This window comes from Erythrolamprus reginae, chromosome 7 (assembly GCF_031021105.1).
Source record: "Erythrolamprus reginae isolate rEryReg1 chromosome 7, rEryReg1.hap1, whole genome shotgun sequence".
Lineage (NCBI taxonomy): Eukaryota > Metazoa > Chordata > Lepidosauria > Squamata > Dipsadidae > Erythrolamprus > Erythrolamprus reginae.
In genome coordinates, this window is record NC_091956.1 from 18,378,091 (window position 1) to 18,401,361 (window position 23,271).

Below are 23,271 nucleotides of genomic sequence, written 5' to 3' on the forward strand. Positions count from 1 at the left end.
AGCTTCAGTTGATGGTCTACAAGGAGATCAAAAAGAGCATTGAAGCCTCTATTTCGGATTTCCTCACCTGATGATGTGCCTGGCCTCCCATTTACAAAATTATCATTTTGCTAAAGCTGGAGCATAATTCACTTTTTGGCTCACCAAAAAACCCTTGCGTTTTTGTGTTTCCAATATGGCTGTTTTAAAAATATCATGCAAAACAAGCCAGTAAGCTGTGTAATCGTTGGCTACTTCCATGTCAACTGCAATTAATGTCATTAAAAAGGCTCCTACAGCTGTGACTCATTCGGTGAGTGCTTCTATCCACAATGGTTCCCTGTCTGGCCTGTTCCATTGTAACACATCCAACAAGGTAAGAGATGATCCAGCAATATAATTGTTGTTTCATTATCAAAATGGACATGCTGGAAGTTATCGATGTAAATATGGGAAAATGGAAGAGCTGTCCATATCAGGAGCTGTCCATATCTGGCCATGCTGGAACTTATCAAGGTAAATATTGTCACGGAACTAAAAGTCTGTTAGGACCTTAACTCCGGAGGTCGATGGATAGAAACCTTAATCATTTTTTTAAAACAAGATTTTTATTTTAAAAACAGAGATAAAACAAATTAAAAAAACTGTCTCGAGGGACAGGAGAACATATGCTTCTTACATCATGGAGATTCATGGAGGTTAAGAAGAAGAAGGAGGAGGAAAAGGAAGTGACACCAGAGGAGGATCCAATAAGACACACTAGTTAACTGTTTCATTACTGAATGTCTCTGAAGGGCTGTCAATATACAGCCCGACACCCCTTCTTTGACAGTCTTCAGTGGCATTGTTCACATGAGACCTATTCTTTCGCAGAGGTATTCATGTTGGTCAGCTGGCAGTGGTTCGCAACTGGAAGAAGAACTGTCTCTATCAAAATAATAATAATAATAATAATAATAATAATAATAACAACAACAACAAAAAGCAACGAGAAGGAGAAGGAGAAGAAGGAGAAGAAGGAGAAGAAGGAGAAGAAGGAGAAGAAGGAGAAGAAGGAGAAGAAGGAGAAGAAGGAGAAGAAGGAGAAGAAGGAGAAGAAGGAGAAGAAGGAGAAGAAGGAGAAGAAGGAGAAGAAGGAGAAGAAGGAGAAGGAGGAGGAGGAGGAGGAGGAGAAGAAGAAGAAGAAGAAGAAGAAGAAGAAGAAGAAGAAGAAGAAGAAGAAGAAGAAGAAGAAGAAGAAGAAGAAGAAGAAGCATTCTCCCCCACCATTCCAAATCGGTGGGGGTGGGTGGGTTTATATTTTCTTATTGTAGGAAATATTATTCCCCATGTGATGGCAAATCAATGATTGGCGTGGTCTGTACCCCAAACAGACAACTCATTGATTAAAAACCCACTGTTAGAAAGACTTAGGAAGACTTACAAAGACATTCAATACAAATAAAGAAATTTGCGAGGAGGGCAAGAAAGAAGAGGAGGAAGAGGAGCAGGAAGGAGGAGGACGAAAAAGAGGAAGAGGAGGAAAAAGAAGGATGAAGGATGAGGATGGGGAGGAAGGGGGAGGAGGAAGGCAGAGGAGGAAGAAAAAGAGGAGAAGGAGGAGGAGGAAGGAGGAAGAGGAAGAAGAAGGTGAAGGAAGGAGGAGGAGGGGAGGAGGAGGAAGAAGAAGAGAGAAGGAGGAGAGAGAGGAGTAGGAGGAGGAAGGAGGGGGAGGAAGAAAAAGAGGAGGAAGAGGAAGAAGAAGAAGGGAAAAGAAGGAAGGAGAGGAGGAGGAGGAGGAGGAAGGCATAGAAGGAAGAAAAAGAGGAGGAGGAGGAAGAGGAAGAAGGGAAAAGAAGGAAGGAGAAGATGAGAAGGTAGAGGAAGGAGGAGGAAGGAGTACAGCAGAGGAAGAAGAAAAAGAGGAGAAGGAGGAAGAGGAAGAAGGAGAAGGAAGGAGGAGGAAGAAAAGAGAAGGCAGGAGGAGGAGAGGGAGGGGAGGAGGAGGAAGAGGAGGAGTGCTTGACAGAATAAGATTGAAGGGAGAGGGAGGAGGAGGAAGAGAAGGGGAAGGAGGAGGAAGAAGAGAGAAGGCAGGGGAAGGAGGAGGAAGAGGAGGAGTGCTTGACAGAATAAGGTAAGCTTTTTCTTCCATGGAGACCACAAATAAACAGACACAGCCACACATACCCAAAAAAAGAACAGCCCACCAAATGTTGTAGATTAGAAGCAACACAAAAGAAAAACTAGTCTAAGCACAGAAGTGGGCTTCTGAAGAAATATATTCAATAGGATCAAAATATTTTCTCTTTCCTCAGAAGAATGAAGGAAGCCAAATGGCGCTGTGTCCAACCCAAAATTTCCCTTGGTTCCCTCAGAAACTTCCTAACGAGACATCAGATCTGAGAAGGTGCCCTGGGGTTGGCCGTTTTACTGGCTGAACTCTCAGAAAAGGGCCTGGTTTCTCACAATCGCTCTTAGACCGGTTGCTCTAAAAAAACAACAACCATAACAACAGCAACTGCCTTGGATCCTATCGTTCCCCGAATTGTCTTATTGTGAAAACAATCTCTCTGTCAGGAAACTGCCAGCTGTGCTTTATCAAACCTTTATCAAACCAGCGGCAAAAGAAGGCCAAGCCAAGTATTCTTTCAATTCTTCCTTTTGTGCTCCAGACAGCAGCAAAGCGAAGTCAGGGCATAACCTCGTTCAAATGATCAGACTTTTCCGTAATTGCCTGAAGTGTCCTGACCGACTCTGACTGGTTTTGTTCTTTTTATTGTCCTTGAAGGAACTTGTTTCCAAGTTCTCATCCCCCTCCCCTTTTGACTATGCACCTTCACTGGTACGTAGCCTACATGGGTATTGTAATAGACAGAGAGCAAAGAAGCCGAGGTAAAATCCAGCAGCTTTTCGCAGGTTCTGGAAATATTGAGTAGTTTGGTGAAGCAGGAAATAGCACCTCTGGTTGGCCCCAGAGTGGGGAGGGAATGGAGATTTTGCAGCATCCTTCCACTGCAGGGGGGAAGGAACTGAGATTTTGCAATATTCTTCCCCTGGGTAGTGGGGAGGGAATGGAGATTTTGCAGTATCCTTCCCCTGGAGTGGGAAAGGAATAGAGATTTTGCAATATTCTTAATGGAGATTTTGCAGTATCCTTTCCCTGGAGTGGGGAAGGAATAGAGATTTTGCAATATTCTTAATGGAGATTTTGCAGTATCCTTCCCCTGGAGTGGGGAAGGAATAGAGATTTTGCAATATTCTTAATGGAGATTTTGCAGTATCCTTTCCCTGGAGTGGGGAAGGAATAGAGATTTTGCAATATTCTTAATGGAGATTTTGCAGTATCCTTTCCCTGGAGTGGGGAAGGAATAGAGATTTTGCAGTATTCTTCTCCTGGAGTGGGGAGGGAATGGAAATTTTTTATTTATTTATTTATTAATCAGATTTGTATGCCGCCCCTCTCCGCAGACTCGGGGCAGCTCAATTTTGCAATATTCTTCCCCTGGAGTGGGGAAGGAATAGAGATTTTGCAGTATCCTTCCCCTGGAGTGGGGAGGGAATGGAAATTTTGCAGTATACTTCCCCTGGAGTGGGGAGGGAATGGAAATTTTGCAGTATCCTTCCCCTGCAGTGGGGAAGGAATGGAAATTTTGCAGTATCCTTCCCCTGGAGTGGGGAAGGAATAGAGATTTTGCAGTATCCTTCCCCTCGAGTGGGGAAGAAATAGAGATTTTGCAATATTCTTCCCCTGGAATGGGGAGGGAATGGAAATTTTGCAGTATTCTTCCCCTGGAGTGGGGAAGGAATAGAGATTTTGCAGTATCCTTCCCCTGGAGTGGGGAAGGAATAGAGATTTTGCAGTATCCTTCCCCTGGAATGAGGAAGGAATAGAATTTTGCAGTATTCTTCCCATGGAGTAGGGAAGCAATTGAGATTTTGCAGTATCCTTCCCCTGGAGTGGGGAAGGAATAGAGATTTTGCAGTATCCTTCCCCCTGGAGTGAGGAAGGAATAGAGATTTTGCACTATCCTTCCCCTGGAGTGAGGAAGGAATAGAGATTTTGCAGTATCCTTCCCCTGGAGTGAGGAAGGAATAGAGATTTTGCAGTATCCTTCCCCTGGAGTGGAGAGGGAATGGAAATTTTGCAGTTTCCTTCCCCTGGAGTGGGGAAGGAATAGAGATTTTGCAGTATCCTTCCCCTGGAGTGGGGAAGGAATAGAGATTTTGCAGTATCCTTCCCCTGGAGTGGGGAAGGAATGGAGATTTTGCAGTATTCTTCCCCTGGAGTGGGGAAGGAATAGAGATATTGCAATATTCTTAATGGAGATTTTGCAGTATCCTTCCCCTGGAGTGGGGAAGGAATAGAGATTTTGCAATATTCTTAATGGAGATTTTGCAGTATCCTTTCCCTGGAGTGGGGAAGGAATATAGATTTTGCAGTATTCTTCTTCTGGAGTGGGGAGGGAATGGAAATTTTTATTTATTTATTTATTAATCAGATTTGTATGCCGCCCCTCTCTGCAGACTCGGGGCAGCTCAATTTTGCAATATTCTTCCCCTGGAGTGGGGAAGGAATAGAGATTTTGCAGTATCCTTCCCCTGCAGTGGGGAGGGAATGGAACTTTTGCAGTATCCTTCCCCTGGAGTGGGGAAGGAATAGAGATTTTGCAGTATCCTTCCCCTCGAGTGGGGAAGAAATAGAGATTTTGCAATATTCTTCCCCTGGAATGGGGAGGGCATGGAAATTTTGCAGTATTCTTCCCCTGGAGTGGGGAAGGAATAGAGATTTTGCAGTATCCTTCCCCTGGAGTGGGGAAGGAATGGAGATTTTGCAGTATCCTTCCCTTGGAATGAGGAAGGAATAGAATTTTGCAGTATTCTTCCCATGGAGTAGGGAAGCAATTGAGATTTTGCAGTATCCTTCCCCTGGAGTGAGGAAGGAATAGAGATTTTGCAGTATTCTTCCCCTGGAGTGGGGAAGGAATGGACATTTTGCAGTATTCTTCCCCTGGAGTGGGGAAGGAATGGACATTTTGCAGTATTCTTCCCCTGGAGTGGGGAAGGAATGGACATTTTGCAGTATTCTTCCCCTGGAGTGGAGAGGGAATGGAAATTTTGCAGTATTCTTCCCCTGGAGTGGGGAAGGAGTGGAGATTTTGCAGTATCCTTCCCCTGGAGTGCGGAAGGAATGGAGATTTTGCAGTATCCTTCCCCTGGAGTGGGGAAGGAATGGAGATTTTGCAGTATTCTTCCCCTGGGGTGGGGAGGGAATAGAGATTTTACAATATCCTTCCCATGGAGTAGGGAAGCAATAGAGATTTTGCAGTATTCTTCCCCTGGAGTGGGGAGGGAATGGAGATTTTGCAGTATCCTTCCCCTGCCATTCCCACCAAGCCATGCCCACAGAACCAGTAGGAAAAAAAATAGTTTCCCCACTGAAAGAAGCAATGCAAAAGAGGGCAAACTGTGTAGTTGTTTACAATTGTATGAAAAAAAAACATAAGCAACACACGTAGCAAAAATAAAGCTGGGAAATTGTAGTCAAAATGAAATAATTTCCTCTGGAAACCAAGGACTTTCTCACCAGGTGCTAAGGAGGGGGGACCCACCTGAGACCAACTGACCACTGGACTGTGACTTGGTTGGGCCACATGATGGACTAAACGGGCAGGAGAAAGAAAACTTTACTTTAATTGGGGGAAAACCTGAGGGGAGTTTACAGTCGGGTTTCTGCCCAGATTAAATTTGTGCTTTGAGCAACATTCCTGCCCTGGAGTTCTGATTCTGCTGGGTGTGTTACTTGGAAATCTGACAACTGATCAATATGATGGATATGGAAAAACATATTCACCATTGCATCCCATTTTTGCCCTTCTCCCATTTGTGTTTAAGAAAGTAAGATTTGCATCAGGAGTCCAACATGTTAACCTGATCCTACGCAGCTTCTGCTCAGGCAATCTCACACTACTCACAAGAGCCTACAAAACTTTTGCCAGACCCATCCTAGACTACTGCTCATCTGCCTGGAACCCATACCACATCCCAGACATCAACACCCTTGAAAATGTCCAAAGATATTTCACCAGAAGAACCCTTCACTCCTCCACTCGAAACAGAATATCCTACGAAAATAGACTAACAATCCTGGGCCTAGAAAGCCTACAACTACGGTGCCTAAAACACGATTTGAGTATTACCCACAAGATCATATGCTGCAATGTCCTACCGGTCAATGACTACTTCAGCTTCAACCACAACAACACAAGAGCACCCAACAGATTCAAACTTAATACGAACTGCTCCAAAGTTGACTGTAAAAAATATGATTTCAACAATCGAGTTATCGAAGCATGGAACTCATTACCGGACTCAATTGTGTCAACCCCTAACCCCCAACATTTCTCCCTTACACTCTCCACGATTGACCTCTCCAGGTTCCTAAGAGGCCAGCAAGGGGCATACATAAATGCACTGGTGTGTCTTTCGTCCCCTGTCCAATAGTCTTTCCTTTCTCTCACTTATCATTTATATTTTCTTTCTTTCGTATATCCTCTCCTCTAAGTTCACTTTTACCCTTATATATATTACTACATGTCTATTTTTCTTCCTATTTATTTGTGTATTGGACAAATGAATAAATAAATAAATAAATGTCAAAAATAAACACTTTCTAATTAGCAAATGTTTTGATTTTACGTACCAAAACTGATGGCGCCTTTTGTGCCTCAACAATGCATATCCAGATAGTTTTTGCAAGGATTCCCTTTTGTTTTCCCATAAACCTGAAATTAGAATTACCCAATAAATAGCAATGTATAGTACGTATGCACATTTTTTGGTTTGGTTGTTGTTCTTCCTAAGGAAAAAAAAAGAAATCTATAAATGTCCACCAGAGACCTTTTAAATCTTGCAATACAGTCCCCTCTGTGAGCTTGTTAAAAGAAAATAAACAGTTCCAATGTACTAATTCAGTGTAGTTGCTGAGCTATAAAACAAAAGAAAGATGAGTAAGGGAAAGAAAAACAAGGGCAAGCTTTTAAAACACAAAAAAATAAACTCATAATAGAATGCATGTGTCACACATAGTAGAATAACATATTGAGATGTTAATAGATTAACAGGAGAAAGTCAACGATGGATGGAAAGTAATCCAGGAGAGCTTCCATCTAGAAATGAGAAATCTTCTGAGAGTGAGAACAATCAACCAATGGAACGGCAATCTTTCAGAGGTCGTGGGTAGTGATGGGCGAACCCAATGGTGTTCGGGTTCGGCAAGTTCGGATGAACTTTGCACAAAATTCGGCCGAACCCGAATGGTTCGTGGCACCAAAGCTCTGCCCCGGAATCCCATCATTTTTTTTTTAAATTTATTTTTATTTTTATGAAAAAGGACACCACAGTAGCGCCGCAAGCAAAGGGAGGTCCTTTCAAGTGAAAATAAAACCTTTTATTTTTACATGGAAAGACCTCCCTTTGCTTGCAGCACCGCTGCGGCATCCTTTTTTGTAAAAATTTTTTTAAAAAATTACATGAAAAGACCTCCCTTTGAAGGAGCTGGGGAATCCCTCCCACAAAGAGATTCCGGGGGCAGAGCTTTGACATCACGTATACCGGCAGGTTGCTAAGGATGCCAAAGTGATCATTTCCTGGATTCCATGGAATCCAGGAAGTGATCACTTTGGCGTCCTTAGCAACCTGACAGTGTACGTGATGTCAAAGCTCCGCCCCCGGAATCTTTTTGTGGGATTCCCCAGCTCCTTTTTTGCCTCCCTCCCAGCTTCCGACTGGCTGACAGCTCCCCTGTGTTTGCCTTCCTCCACTGCCACCAGCGCCTGGCTCCTCCTCCTCTTCCCACCAGATGACAGCCGGGCGGTGGCTTTCGTGGTGTTTGGCACGAACGCTGAACTAAAGCACGAATTTTTTAAAAAAATTGGGTTTGCGTCCGGCATGCTGAATACCACAAAATTTGGTACGGACTAGAATTGTGCGGGTTCGGTTCGCCCAACACTAGTCATATGTAGTGTTGGGTGAACTGAACTTGCATAGTTCGGGTCCGTGCAGAACTTTGTGGCCTACCGAACCCGAATCCGGACTTTTAAAAAAGTCCGTGTTCAGCTTCTGTGTTCAAACGAACTTTGCGATATGCCAATCAACAGAATCTATTCTCCAAGACGATCAAGAGGTGACTGAAGTAGGTTTAATTTAGACTTCTATGGTTTATTCAATTCGTATTAGTGTGTTAAATGGGGTTTACAGATTTGAAAATCAAAGTATTTGTTTTCGTTGCTTAGTTTTAATTTATCAAGAGGGGTTTGATGAAATATAACAATGGCATAATAACAAATAATGAATTTAAATGTTTGTATTTGTTTGTTTTTAAACTGATAAAGTATAAGTATATAATTTTTATACTGATAAAATTAGGTATAAGGGTTTTTAGTCTGTTTTGAGATTTGTACTAAGAGGGAAGAAAGCACTATGGCTTTGATTATTAATATTATAAAATGTGAAAGATATTGATTTTATCAATAGTTTAAGGAATATTCATGATGGACTTAATTAGACATTAATGGAGATTTATCTGGATGATGAAATTAGAAAGAATGGAATAAGGGATGTGTGATGATAACTGAAATTAAATAGATGGGATTTAACAATGTATAATTTGATTATATAAGATTTACTAATCCAAAACTATTTTATTGTAACAAAACAGAAGGCATGTTGTTTTTTGTATTTTATGATGTGGAGGAAAAAATAAAAATAAAATAATTTGGAAAAGAAGTCCAAAAGGTGCTTTTTCAAGGAATTTTCTGGTTTTTCATTGAAGATGTTTCTTCAACTCTGCTGAAGAAGCTTATTGGATCAGAAGTGAAATGTCTTCAAAAGAAAAAAATCAGAAAGTCCAGTTGCCTCATGAAAAAGCACCTTTGGGACAACCATGGTGGAGATTCTCATAGACTGAGAATCTCCATAGACCTAGAACAAGAAGCAATGGATGGAAACTAATCAAGGAAGGAGGCACCTAGAACCGAGAAGAAATTTACTGAAAATGAAAACAGTTAGCAGTGGAATGGCTTACTTTCAGAAGTTGCGGGTGCTCCAACACTGGAAGTTTTTAAGAAAAGATTGCACAAACATTTGTCTGAAATGGTAGAGAGCTGAGCAGAGGGGTTGTACTAGAAGACCTCCAAATCCCCTTCCAACTCTGTTGTCCTGGCACAGTCTCCAGTCTAGATCTTAAAAAATGGGGTGATTTGGGAAAATTTCCAAAAGTGATGATCTTGTCCTATCTTTGTCCTCCGCCTCCTCCTTCTGCCAGTACAAATTTCAGTTCTTCTTGTTGAATCTCCCTGGAAGGGATTAACACAACTTCACGATGTGCCTTTTGTAGAGTTGTTCATAAGACACAAGGAGGGGGGGGGGAGCCAAGATCAATTTTGTAAAATTGTCCTTCTTGGAGGATACCTGTCCTGAAAATAGAATGCTAGCCTTCAGGAAGAGGGAAAGCAGAAGAGAGGGAACCAGTTTGTATTGAAATTTACTGTGAGTTTTTGCCTTAAGGGCAAAGAAATATATGATTTTGAAAGATTCTGTCTACATTTGGAATGACATTTTAAAGAAGGGAATTGTATCAAGCAAGGACATTCTGAACATTGCCATTTGTTGTGTGTTTTGAATGTCCTATAATGGAATGAACCACTTAAAATAAAATTAAAAAAATCTCCTCCGTGATATTTCTTTGGTTGTATATTTCACGATTCTGATTTTGCTTTAATTCAGATAAAATGTGACTTCTAATCCTTAAAATGAGGCTATTATAAAGAGTGCAGCCAAATGTTGAAATAGCTGTCCATCTGCATTAGAAAACTGTTTTCTGTCCCCAAGATTTCAATAAGTGAAACTGACAACTGTTCTTTTAGTCTCGCCAATTTCTTGTCACTCAGCAATCTTTCACAAAAATATGTAACCCTTCCCTGGTGCAAAGCTGAAGGGATTGGATACTGTAGCCTAGAGGATAATTCTCTGCCTTACAAGGCAAAGGTTGCAGGTTCAAGTCCCAGTGGGTATGGCTAGCTGATGAGGCCAAAATAAGGCCGAAATAGATCTATCTCATCTCCCTTAATTTTCAAATTCAGCAAAAAAAAAAAACATGTGACACATACAGATAGAATTGTCGGCTATCAATAAAATTAACTGCCTTGGAAATGGCCCTGGGTTGGGCCGAGAGGCAAATAAGGAGCTGTGATGTTCCTTCAGTACACCAGGGTGATTTGACACAAAAATATGTGGCTAGCTGATGAGGCCAAAATAAGGCCGAAATAGATCTATCTAGTCTCCCTTAATTTTCAAATTCAGCAAAAAAAAAAAAACATGTGACACACACACACACACACACACAAATATATATATATATGAGCCTGTGGTCTAGATATTAAAACTACTGCCTTACAGGCAGACTCCCTAGGTTCAAATCCCAGTAAGAGTATAGCTAGCTGATGAGAGCAAAACAGATTGAAATAGATCTATACTAGTCTCCATTCCTTTTCATTATCAGCAAAAATATCTTACACACACACACACACATTTCTATCAGACACTATATTTTCCACTATTGTCAAATCTATCTAAGGATTCAGGTCACTGTAGCCGACTTCCAATCATCCCCGGGAGTTACGATGTCATTGTTTCTATGGCTTAAAATGATAAATAATTTAATAATTTTACAGGGAGATTTATTCAGTGGTGGGATTCAGCCAGTTTGCACCACTATGGGAGAACCGGTTGTTAATTTTCTGAGCATTTTGGTGAACTGGTTGCTAGAAGAACTCATTAGAGCATAGAATTGGTTGTTAAATTATTTGAATCCCACAGTTTCAGACAAGAAATCCAGAGTTTCAATGTCTCTTTTGAAGTGTGGTGACCAGAACTGGATGCACTACTCCAGATGTGGTCTGACCAGAGTGTAGTAGAGTGGTATTAATGCTTCCCTGGTCTTGGAGTGTATCCTTCTGTTGATGCAGCTTAGGATGGTGTTGCCTTTTTTGGCCGCTGCTGCACATTGCTGGCTCATGTTTAGTTGATTATCCACCAAGACTCCAAGATCTCTTTCGCAGTTACTGCTGCTAATTGGGGTTTTTCCCAGGCTGTATGTGTGTCTAGGTTTTTTTTTACCAAGGTGAAGGACTTTGCTCTTGTCGACGTTGAACATCATGTTGTTAGTGTGGGCCCATAGTGTTAATCTGTCCTGTTAATCTATTGGTTCATGCATGCGTGCAATGCTTCTGCGCATGCACAGAAGTGGCCTGGGTGAGTGAGCGGAACCTCCCACTGCCACTACCGGTTCTAAGAACTGGGCTGAACCAGGAACAACACACCACTGATGAAGATCCAATGCCCAAGCTGGTTTCCAAGCCTGACAGAATGCACCTTCCCTGCCAGTTCAATGTGTTGTTTTAAAACCCCTTCCTGAAAGAAAGAAATCTAAACTCTCCGTATCTTTTGTAAGCTTCAGAGGGATTGAGACTGCCCAAGCCATGTTTTCAAAAACTCTCCATAACCTTGGAAACATGCAAAAAATAAAATAAAATTATGCCCGCTGAGGACAAACTATATCTCCTTTTCAAAAGACTTACAAAGAGATCTTCAAATAGCTCTGACTTAGCCAAAGGAAAAGAACCGAACAAGCCTGTAACAAAAGTACACATTTGCAAACATTTTATTTTCATACCAGGATAAAATTTAGAAGCTTTGAATACCTCTTTATTATTTCCTGTGCAGTTTGGTTCGCTACAGTAGCTGGAGTTTGACGTTCAGCACTGTTTGTAAGTTATGGTTGCCCCAGAAACACTCAATAGGCTGCTGAATTTACTTTGCTGTGGCTCCAACTTCCTTCTCTCCCCCCCATTCAGACACGTTGAAAGGGAACTTCAAAGTTGGACAAGAAAATAGTCTTGTGTGCTCCACTTTGACTCTTTGTTTGAGCAAATAATACGTAGTTGAAGTTTGTTGGTGTGCTTCCCTGAAAATGGAAATCGGCTATCCCAATCTCTTCTCGGCTCAGCTTACATTTCCATTTTAAGAGAAATGACATTCATTTCCTTACAAAGGTCTTATTTTCTCCTAGGGTAGTGTTCACAAACATTAGATAAATCCTGTTAAAATATAGCTCGTTCGCTTGAAGGATGAAAGAACCAAATTTTCAAGCTTATACTACAAATCCAAGATGTCTAATTAATTCTCTCTTCTTCTTCTTCTTCTTCTTCTTCTTCTTCTTCTTCTTCTTCTTCTTCTTCTTCTTCTTCTTCTTCCTATTAATAATAATATTAATAGTAATAATTATTATTATTATTATTATTACAGAACAAATGCTGTCAAAGCCAGAATTGAAAAATCAACAGATGATCCAAAGTGCAGACTCTGTAAAGAAACAGATGAAACAATCGATCACATACTCAGCTGCTGCAAAAAGATCACACAGACTGACTACAAGCATAGACATGATGCTGTGGCACAGATGATCCACTGGAACATGTGCCGGAACTGCCATTTACCAGTGCCAAAGAACTGGTGGGATCATAAACCCGAAAAAGTGATCGAAAATGAGCAAGCAAACCTACTGTGTGACTTCCGACTTCAGACTGACCGAATTCTGACGCATAACACACCAGACATTGTGATCATGGATCATCGACATCGCAATCCCAGGAGACAGCAGAATTGAGGAGAAGCAGCTAGAGAAATTAGTGAAATACAATGATCTAAAAATCGAGCTGTAACGACTCTGGCATAAGCCAGTGAAAGTGGTCCCAGTGGTACTTGGCACACTGGGCGCGGAACCAAAGGATCTCAGCGGACATTTGAAAACCATCGGAATTGACAAAATCTCCATCTGTCAATTGCAAAAGGCCGCTTTACTGGGATCGGCAAACATAATTCGCCGCTACATCACGCAGTCCTAGGTGCTTGGGAAGCACCAGACTGGTGATGAAATACGAAATCCAGCATAGTGATCTTGTTTGCTGTGTTGTACTGACATAATAATAATAATAATAATAATAATAATAATAATAATAATAACAACAACAACAACAACAACAACAACAACAACAACAACAATATTTTGCAAAATTGTATTCTTGCTGTCAACCATCCCACTTGGTTCATGCAGGAAATAAAGACTGGGACATTTTCATTTCTGACAGCATCATTTACCGAGCCAACATGAATATGGAAGTAGCAAAGCCAATCCTAACATTTTTATGCTGAAACAGCATAGTTAAACATTCACGTTTACCATTGGCTCTCCCTTTGTCATTTTATCTGTCTCCCAATTGTTGCCTACTTTGGCTGCTTGATATTTTGATTCCATCTCTTATGTACACACATCAGTGTTATTTGAACGAATGCAGAGAAGAGCAACAAAAATGATTACGAGACAGAAGGCTAAACCATATATATAATAGTTGAAGCAACTGATTATGTCTAGTTTAATGGTAGGAAGCTGAGATATGATAGCAGTGTTTCAATATCTAAACAGCTGCCACAATGAAGTGGGGGTCAACCTATTCTTCAAAGCACCTGAAAGCAGGACAAGAAGCAATGGATGGAAACTAAACAAGGAGAAAAGCAACCTAGACCTACCTACCTACCTACCTACCTCCATCCATCCATCCATCCATCCATCATCTACAGTATTTTGTTGCCAGCAGTTTAGACATTAATGGCTGTGTGTTGCATAATTTTGAGGGGACAGCACATTTACACTGTTATACAAGCTGTATACTGAATACTTTACATTGTAGCCAAGTGTCATTTCACCAGTCTTGTCCCATGCAAAGATATACTTACCGTATTTTTGAGTATAAGACGCACCAGAGTACAAGACGCACTTTAGTTTTTGGGAAGGAAAATGAATCTGCTTACCAGGTATTCATCTGGCTATCGCCCTTAGTCTGGTCAGCTTCAGCACATTATTTTATCCCCTGGTTAAGGGCTCAAAAAAACTTTATTATGAGTGTGTAACAATGAAAGAGCTGACAAGCCAGTAAGAACAGGGAACATCATTAGCACCTGGAAAGAAACAGTCAGAACAAGTACAGCAATGGAAAAAATCCTGCAAACACTTAGGACTTGGAAAACATTCTTCTTTGCAGAGAGTAACAATGAAAGAGCTTGCAAGCCAGTAAAAGCTGGGAACATTGTCAGCACCTGGTTAGGGCTGGAAAGAAACATTTGGAGCAAGTAAAGCAATGGAAAAGAAAACCCTACAAACACAGGATTTTGAAAACATTCTTGGCAGAGAGTAACAATGAAAGAGCTTGCAAGGCGGTGAAAGCTGGGAACATTGTTAGCACCTGGTTAGGGGTGGAAAGAAACTTATTCAGAGCAAGTTAGAGCAATGAAAAATGCAAAGACTTAGGGCTTGGAAAACATTCTTCGCAGAGAGAAACAGTGAAAGAACCTGCAAGGTAAAAGCTGGGAAGATCATTAGCAGCTAGTTAGGGCTGGGGAAAAAAAAAGCTACATTCAGAGTATAAGACGCATCCAAATTTTCTGTGACATCCTGTATCTGTCTGTCTGTCTGTCTGTCTGTCTGTCTGTCTGTCTGTCTGTCTGTCTGTCTGTCTGTCTGTCTGTCTGTCTATCTATCTATCTATCTATCTATCTATCTATCTATCTATCTATCTATCTCTCTATCTATCAAAAACCCATATACAAATAGCAGATATGAATATGAACTTCAACATGAATTAAGGAAATGAATATAGAGAAATTGGGACAATAAAACAGGGACAATAAGCACACTGGTTCACTTATGTGCACCCCCTTTACGGATCTCTTAGGAATGGGATGAGGGCCATAGTAACCAGTTTAAGGTTGAAGCTATGAGAGTTTGAGGAAGTAACAGCAGAGTGTTACAAAGAACATTCCAGGCATTGATTATCCTGTTGCTGAAGTCTGTTGCTGCATATTTTCTGCAGTCAGGTTTGAAGCGGTTTGCTTTGAGTTTGTATCAATTGTTTGCCTGTGTATTGTTGAGGTTGAAGCTGAAGAAGTCATTGACAGGTAACAGTTACCTAAGGAGGAATTTTCTGAGAGTGAGAAAAGTGGAAATATGTTTATCCAGAAGTTGTGGGTGCTTCAAGACTGGAGGTTTTATAGAAGAGACTGTCCTACATATTGGGAAGAAGAATCTGAACTCCAAATACGAACTGAATAATCAAATTATCACAGATAATCCCCACTCGGTTAAAGACCTTGGTATACTAATAACAAAAGATTTAAGTGCCAAAGCCCACTGCAACAATATAGCTAAGAAGGCTTCAAGAGTTGTAAACCTAATCCTACGTAGCTTCTGCTCTGGCAATCTCACACTACTTACCAGAGCTTACAAAACTTTTGCCAGACCCATCCTCAAACACAGCTCATCTTTTTGGAACCCATATCACATCTCAGACATTAACACCCTTGAAAATGTCCAAAGATACTTCACCAGAAGAGCCCTTCACTCCTCCACTCGAAATAGAATACCCTATGAGACTAGACTTTCAATCCTGGGCCTAGAAAGTTTAGAACTAAGACGCCTTAAACAAGATCTAAGTATTGCCCACAAGATCATATGCTGCAACGTCCTGCCTGTCGGCGACTACTTCAGCTTCAACCACAACAACACAAGAGCACACAACAGATTTAAACTTAATATTAACCACTCCAAACTTGACTGTAAAAAATATGACTTCAGTAACCGAGTTGTCGAAGCGTGGAACTCATTACCGGACTCCATAGTGTCATCCCCAAACCCCCAACACTTTACCCTTAGATTATCTACGGTTGACCTATCCAGATTCCTAAGAGGTCAGTAAGGGGCGAGTACAAGTGCACTAGAGTGCCTTCCGTCCCCTGTTCCATTGCTCTCCTATACCTTTCCTCTATTTCTATATCTCTTCTTCTATTCTTTCATTGATATATTCTATTCCTATATCTTCTTTTCTATTATTTCTTAGATATATTTTACTATGAGTATCTCCTCTATAACCTTCATCATGTATTTTACTATGTGTATATTGATATATACCCACTAAAACCCTCATTGTGTATTGGACAAAATAAATAAATAAATAAGTAAGTAAAAACAAGTAGCATTTACAGACCTATGTCTGTACATGCGATTTTTTCCCCCCTGCAGTCTTGCATATAATCTATGAAGTCAGCCTCAGATACCTTTTTGAAGTTAACTTTTCATAAAACGGGGAACAAATTTGCATTGGGATCGAACATTCCTGAAAATAATGACTCTCTTTAAAGTACAGATGGTTTCTTAGTTATTTTTACCTTGTTAAATGAGCTTTTAATGGACACATTAAAGAAGAGAGTGTCTTACTGTTATTATTTTTTTAAGTGCTTGGTCGTTTTCTCTATAAAGTTATAAAATGATGAATTCATTATTACTGCCACTTATGAACAGGCAGATGTTAGACAAACAGAAAATAACAAAGAGATAGAAAATAGATGTTACATCTTCTTCTTATGGATACTGATTAAAATTCACAGGAAGAATCAATTATTATTATTATTATTATTTTCTTAATCCACCCTTGCTAGTAGCAAGCATTCTGCTTTTTTTCCTAAGATGTATTAGAATTAGTTGGCATGAAAGGAACTGATGCTAAAATAATTACCCCAACAAACAGAAAAGCTCTTTAGAGTTCATGTCAATATGTAGAATGGCCATCATGTCCACACATTTATTTATTTTTATTTATTTATTTTGTCAAGTACATATTGGTGGTATGCAAAGATATAGTAATATTCATATATGTGATACTAGTAAAAAAGAAACATTAAGAGAGGGGACGGAAGACACACTGGTGCACTAAAGCACGCCCCTTACTGACCTCTTAGGAACCGCTGGCATGTGTTATGATTAAACCTTCTTGCCAAATTAAGGCCTCAGCTATTATATCAACTATTCAGTTACTAAAGTCGTATTTCCTGCAGTCGAGTTTGGAACGGTTTACATTAAGTTTGTATCTGTTGTGTGCTCGTGTCTTGTGGTGGTTGAAGCTGAAGTAGTGGATGACATGAAGGACCTTGTAGCAGATGATTTTATGGGCTATGCTTAGGTCGTGTTTAATGCAACATCGTTCTAAGCTTTCTAAACCTAAGATTGTAAGTCTAGTTGCATAGGGTATTCTGTTGCGAGTGGAGGAGTGGAGGGCTCTTCTGGTAAAGTATCTCTGGGCATTTTCTAGAATATAACTTCTCATGTAGGGCTGGAAGAAATCTTGGTGATCTTCTAGACCAGGGGTGTCAAACTTGATTTCATTGATGGCTGCATCAGGATTGTGTTTGAGCTTGCAGGAGCCAGAGGGGCATGGGAAACTTGATGTCACTCATGTCAGGGATGCCTGTTGGGGCCTGAGCATTGCCAGCAAAAACAGGATTCCAAGTTCTGTGTCTATCTATGACGGCCTCCTACAACTCTCTGCCACATAAAACAGAGCTCAAGAGGGTTGTACACTGAGGGCCACACTATGTTTTCACTGGCAGACATGTTGTGGATTGGTCCAGGGCAGCTCCATGGGCCAAATCTAAGCATCTCCTAGGCCCATGGGTCCACGGGTCTTGAATCTGACAAACCTGTTCTAGACCAACCCCTTGCTCCAATGAGCTTTATACAACCCAGTCAAATGATTGTCCAGTCCATTTTTGAAAACCTCCAGTAATGGAGCATTCACAACTCCAGGAGAGAAGCTATTCCATTGTTTAATGGTTCTCCTTTTTCGGGGAATTTCTCCTTCCCTCTGATTGGGTCTCTCTTGGATAAGCTTCCATCCATTATTTTCAAATAAAATACTTCTTTTTTTTTTACTTAACAAACACATCTTTCAATTGGCTGGTTTTGTTCTTACCATACAGCTACACTGATTATAGTACAATAGTGCAGTAATATATATTATAAATGTTCAGTCTTGCAAATTGGAGAGTTGACATTTTACTTAGAGTGTGCAACTAAGAATGTACTTAGGTGCACATTGGCATCAAGCTTTTTGGCATTGTTACTAAAAATAAGAGTAGCTGGAGGGTTCATGTTTCCTTCCTATCAGGCCATCAAACCAGGAATGACATGTGGCAATTCATTCAGGCTGAATTCTTTCTAGTTTCACACCTATAGACAGAATCTTGCCAGACTAAACAGTCTACTATCTGCAGCTGTCATAAAGTCTGAAAACTATTAGCAAGGGTTTTTGTCTCTTTCTCTCACATAAAATATCTGGACTGAATTGTCTCTCTTTTTAAAAAATATGTTTTTATTAAATAGTTTTAAAAATAACTTGTATGTATATATATAAATGGAGAGGCAATAGCCATTGTGATGTCCAGAACGTTTTAAAATTTATTAAAAACTACTAAAATTAACTAAGCTTTCGTTCATCCTCTATTAACATCATCAGACTGTTAAAATCCCCACTGAAGACAGTTGATTTTATATGATGCTGCTCACTTTGTTCATTGCCCCTGTCACAGGCCTACACCCTTCCCTCCCTCCTGTAATTAGCTTAGCCTTTCCTAGCTTAGTCATATAAACAGCTGGAGTTGCGCTTCTTTCTTTATCTTTTGTGTATTGCCTCTTTCTCTTCCCAGGGGATAGAGTAGGGTTTGAGGCAATACTTGGGATATGCTAATCACCACTTTCTCTGCCTTGTTGTTATTCCTCCCTTCCTTAGGTACCCGCATTGTCTCCTTTAGGATCTTCTTTGCCCATGATCATGTATTGGGTCTGCATTGTTCTACACCTCCTCTGTCTCTGTGCTCTTCCAGCTTGCTCTCCTGCAAACAATTGGAGTTTGCCGCACCTTCATTAGACTGTTCCTTGTGTCTATGGGATGGGTGTGTGTGTTTCACATCTCCATCTAACCCTAATGATACGTCTCCTCTAGGTCTTTGCTGTTGTCTTAATGCCTGATATGCCGGTGCTATATCAGTGTGTCTATTAAGGGAAATTTTATTTTATTTATCTTTCATGATATGGCCTCCCTTTGTTTCATCATGGGCCAGAACCTCGGTCTTCTGGAAATTAAATTCATGGCCTTGCTCCTCCATATGGGTCCAGATCTGGGAGCACTGTTCTTGACGTCGGATACTGGTATACAGTGAAGGGGTAGCAATTTTTTTACTACCACGTTGTGGGTGTGGCTTATGAATTTTCTTTCAACATCTTTCAGTGCAAATTGGGTGCTCTGGGGTGGAGCTCCATTTTTGCTACCTCACTGCGTTCCCCCCTGTCTGGGCAGTAGCCCACCCCTGCTCGTGTATATAGAAATCAAACATTGATTCATAAGAGTTTTATTCATCTGGAAAGACCACCTTCCTCCTGTGCATGCAGCCTTGAACACTCCGTCACCATTGGACAAGAACCATTGCAACTCTTTTGCATGCAAAATTAGGTTAAATGTCTGCACGTGATTTTTAAAAAAATCAAAACAAAATAATATTTTCTTTGTAGCAGTGCTCCAAATGTGATGTGTCCTGCTCCAAGATTAAGTCAGAGGGGTAAATTCTTTGAATTATTTCAAGTGAATTGATCAATGACAAAGAAATATCTGGGCAACGATTGTAAATGGCTGATACATAAACATCTGTTTTATTGACTGTCTGCTCTTCTGTTTAGACATACACAAATTTGGCACAGTGATGGCCATTGGTTTTAGTATTTACTGCTCAGGGAGCATCCAAGCAAGGTCATAGGCTACATTTTTTTTGTTTTTCCTTCAATAAGTTGCTATAGCAGAGGATGTTGTCAATGTGACAATTCCACTTTGATTTGTAATGGATGTCAAATCTCTATTTTTGTTGCTTAGTTATGGATGGTGCTGGCTTTCTAGAACAGCATTAAAAAAAGAAAGAGAACAAATTATGGTGATATAATCTGTGTGATATATAGGATATATAGGAGATATAGGAGATATAGGAGATATAGGATATATATATATATATATTTGTTTTCATAGATTTTCACGGGTATATGTATGTAGATTGTTCTGAGTTCGGGTTTTGCCCCGTGTAATGTTTTGAGTGTCTATGCGACGTTTCGGTGAAATCACATTCACCATCATCAGGCTGAAGTTTTAAGCTTCGTGCTGCTGTAAATATTTACAGCAGCACGAAGCTTAAAACTTCAGCCTGATGATGGTGAATGTGATTTCACCGAAATGTCACATAGACACTCAAAACATTACACGGGGCAAAACCCAACTCAGAACAATCTACACACACACACACACACACACACACACACACACATATATATATATATCTCACATGTTTTTTTTGCTGAATTTGAAAATTAAGGGAGACTAGGATAGATCTATTTCGACCTTATTTTGGCCTCATCAGCTAGCCATACCCTCACTGGGACTTGAACCTGCAACCTTTGCCTTGTAAGGCAGAGAATTAACCTCTAGGCTACAGTATCCAATCCCTTCATATATATATGAACATCCAATAGCTTTGACGTTAAGCAGTTTGATGGATGTGAAGAAGACTAACTTGGCTTTCCCTTATGTCCCTGTCTGGCAAGAAATTTCATTCATTGCTTGCCAAATATTTGGGAAATATTTGGAAAAGTCTGTCCTGAAGGAGATGGAAAAGCACTTGTAGATCCAGTGAAGTTCCAGATCCAGAACGTCTCTGCCAAATCCTCAATGCTTAGCACTTGGTCAGAGGTCAAGAGATTAGCACAATGCAACAAGTCATTTCCATTAAAGTCAAATCCTTTTTCAGCAGTGAAGGGCTGCAAAAAACCTTGCTATTGCACTGTGGGTGTGGCTTATTTTGTGGGTGTGGCTTGCTAGCCATGTGATCAGGTGGGGAGTGACTTAATGATTATGTGACCGTGGGGTGGCTTAAAGGTCATGTGACTGGCCTAAAAGTGGCCAACTTGACATCACTTATGTCAAGGATTTGGGTTAGGGTGCCTGGCCTCAAGAGATACAATTTCCCTATCTATTTACTATTACTGAACATCCAAAATATACTATTTAATTCTATGTGTATATGCCATATGTGTACATACATAATGCATACACAAACAAAAAATATATACATTATCTACCATATAAACTCTATACGTATGTATAGACAGAGACACATGCACAGCTCTTCTAAAATTATACACATTCAACCTCAGTTACTTGTTGTGATTCAGCCTGAGGCTCCTCAGGGACCGGCTGGAGCTCTGCCGGATCCATGCCCAGAGGAGGAGGACAGTGACCAGGAGGGGGAGGACCAGGCAGACGGGGGAGAGGAACGTCAGGAAGAGGAGGAGGGAGAGCATCCTGAGACCCCCAGGGGGGGCCTCTCCCCAGCTAGTAGCCTGGATTCATTGGATGAAGACGCACAGGCTATAATAGACATGAGGCAGAGATGTGCAGCTCAAAGAAGGGGCCAATTAGAAAGGTATTTCCATCCCTGAATTGGCAACAGCTGGGTTTGGGTGTGGTTCTCCTCAGCAGGGTTGAAAAGGCAGGCCCGCCCTTACAGTCTTGTGGAGAGTTATCAACTGGGAGTCCTGTGACCTTGCTTCGATTCTTGGCGTCTCTGATCTTGGCTTGTGGCCTAGAAGGCTGAAAGACTTGGGGGAGGCGTGGGTTTTATTATCTCCAGTGTTGTTTTTGCCAGCAAGAATCCTGTTTTATTGCCTGGCCTTCGTGAAACCTCTGTGAAGCTTCATCGTGTTCCTGTCTGTAAGAACAGTTTTTGTTACCTGTGTTTGCTTTCCAGTATATAAACTGCCTTTGCTTTTTACCAGTGTGTCTGGATACTCTTTTTGGTTGGTGTTGGCATCTGGGGGGACCCAGACAGAATAGTTACTGCAATAGGAAAAACATACCCAGAGCCCAGAAGGGGGGGGGGAATCAAATTTTTTCTACTGGTTCTACATACCTGACCGTACCCATAGGAGCCCATCACTGATTTGGAATTGGAAGAAAAGAGAAGCTCCTTGCATCTGCTTAGGCTCTACTCTATTTTCATTGACGTGCAGCTTTGACTTGGCAAAGGTAAGATGAAAGTTACATTACAATAAACATTAAATCAAACATTAGAATCAAAATCATGTGAACTAACAATACCCCAGTCAAGAATCTACAATAAACAACACCCTAATGAAAGAACCATTTGCCTTTTCTTCAGTGATCCATGACAAACTACTCCTAAAACTTAAATCCTATGGCATCTCAGGATTCCTCCACAGCTGGATTACAGCATTCCTGTCAAACAGACTACAAGTTGTCAAAATTGGAAGCACCATTCCCATCCCTGTTAAAAGTGGTGTTCCCCAAGGCAGCATACTAGGACCTACTCTTTTCATTCTCTACATCAACAACCTCTGCGATCATATCATAAGCATCTGTGTTCTTTTTGACGACGATGTAAAACTTTTCATTACCACAGACAACACAACTATTTTCCAAAAAGACCTTGACTTCATCTCAGATGGGTCTAACACTTGGCAACTTCAAATATCATCTAGCAAATGCTCTGTTCTCCACATCGGCAAAAAGAATCCGAACCTCGTATACAAACTAAATAAACAAAATCTGACAAACAACCCCCAAGCAGTAAAAGACCTTGGAATACTAATATCAAATGACCTAAGTGCCAAAGCCCACTGCAACAATATCGCCAAAAAGGCTTCTAAAATTGTCAACCTGATCCTACGTAGGTTCTGCTCCGGCAATCTCACACTACTCACCAGAGCTTACAAAACTTTCGCCAGACCCATCCTCGAATACAGCTCACCTGTCTGGAACCCACACCAAATTTTGGACATCTACACCCTAGAAAAGGTCCAACGATACTTCACCAGAAGAGCCCTTCACTCCACCACTCGAAACAGAATACCCTACGAAACTAGACTTACAATCCTGGGTCTAGAAAGCTTAGAACTACGACGCCTTAAACATGATCTAAGTATTGCCCACAATATCATATGCTGCAGCATCCTGCCTGTCAACAACTACTTCAGCTTCAACCGCAATAACACAAGAGCACGCAACAGGTTCAAACTTAATATAAACCGCTCCAAACTTGACTGTAAACAATATGACTTTAGCAATCGAGTTGTTGAAGCATGGAACTCATTACCAGACTCCGTGGTGTCAACCCCCAACCCCCAACATTTTTCCCTTAGACTTTCCATGGTTGACTTCTCCAGATTCCTTACAGGTCAGTAAGGGGCGAGCATAAGTGCACTAGTATGCCTTCCGTCCCCTAGTGTGCCTTCCTCTACTCTTCATTGATGTA

The 23,271-nt window shown here is 40.8% G+C and overlaps 1 long non-coding RNA gene across 2 annotated transcripts; it reads right to left on the reverse strand.

Annotated features, from left to right (window-relative positions):
* Positions 1 to 579: 579 nt before the first annotated feature.
* Positions 580 to 11,798, reverse strand: LOC139169897 (uncharacterized). 2 transcript variants are annotated; one of them, XR_011559545.1, is made up of 4 exons: positions 11,721 to 11,797; positions 9,044 to 9,314; positions 6,662 to 6,743; positions 580 to 906 (listed from the first exon to the last, which is right to left on the reverse strand). It is a non-coding gene; the product is annotated as an uncharacterized lncRNA (long non-coding RNA). The 2 variants fall into 2 exon arrangements; XR_011559546.1 differs by lacking the exon at positions 9,044 to 9,314 and having other exon boundaries at positions 11,721 to 11,798.
* Positions 11,799 to 23,271: the final 11,473 nt, after the last annotated feature.